This window comes from Bison bison, unplaced genomic scaffold (assembly GCF_000754665.1).
Source record: "Bison bison bison isolate TAMUID 2011002044 unplaced genomic scaffold, Bison_UMD1.0 scf7180017861046, whole genome shotgun sequence".
NCBI lineage: Eukaryota > Metazoa > Chordata > Mammalia > Artiodactyla > Bovidae > Bison > Bison bison.
The window spans coordinates 2,683,365-2,684,256 of NW_011491618.1; positions in this window are offsets into that span (position 1 = coordinate 2,683,365).

Consider the following 892-nt stretch of genomic DNA (forward strand, 5'->3'; position numbering starts at 1 on the left):
GCTGAATTATTCAGCCTCTTTTCTCCACTGAATTTCCTCACTGAGCTATCCTTATTTCAGCCTCTTTTCTCCACTGAATTTCCTCATTGAGCTATCTTTATTCTATTACTCTTTATATCCTTAATTAACGTTTAATTAAGCAGTTGTTTCCTGATCCTCGCCGACGCCGTCCCCGCTTCGAATTCCCTGGATCCACCGGGGCTGGACCCTGGCAGGAAGGAATCGCTTCTGAGGGGATAGACGTTTCTGAACGCAAAGGGTGACAGTCTTCTTTGGTCAACTTTATTAGTCAGGCCCCGCTGAACTCTTCTTCAGCTAGGCCTTCCTTGTCTTTTAGACTTTTACGGTCATCTCTGTATTATTTCATTTTAGCAAGAATCCTGCCAACTCAGTTTAGCCTGAATTCCCCATCCTCCATATCTGGTCACCTTCAATACCTGATCAGGTGTCTCACCCCCCAGCATCCCCAGGTGATGTCTGACCACCCCGGCCTGCCTTCAGCAAGAATCTCATTAGGTTCCTTTCGCCAGAATCCTCCCTCACCCCCAATGTGTCCTCTTGGTAATTTTCCATTCACTGACCGCCCTACCCTGCTGTTTGGCTATAAATTCCCACTTTCCTTGTTATATTCAGAGTTGAGTCCAATCTGTCTTCCCCACTACCCAACCCCATTGCAGTGGTCCCTATACCTATTATGATGGTCCCCCGCTCTGTCTTTACCTTTCTTTCTTTATTTTGGCTGTGCTGGGTCTTCATTGCTGCGCATGGTCTTTCTCTAGTTGCAGCGAGTGGGAGCTACTCTGTAGTTGCAGTGTTCGGGTTTCTCGTTGCAGTGGCTTCTCTTGTGTACGGGCTCTAGGCGCACAGGCTTCAGTAGCTGTGGCACATGGGT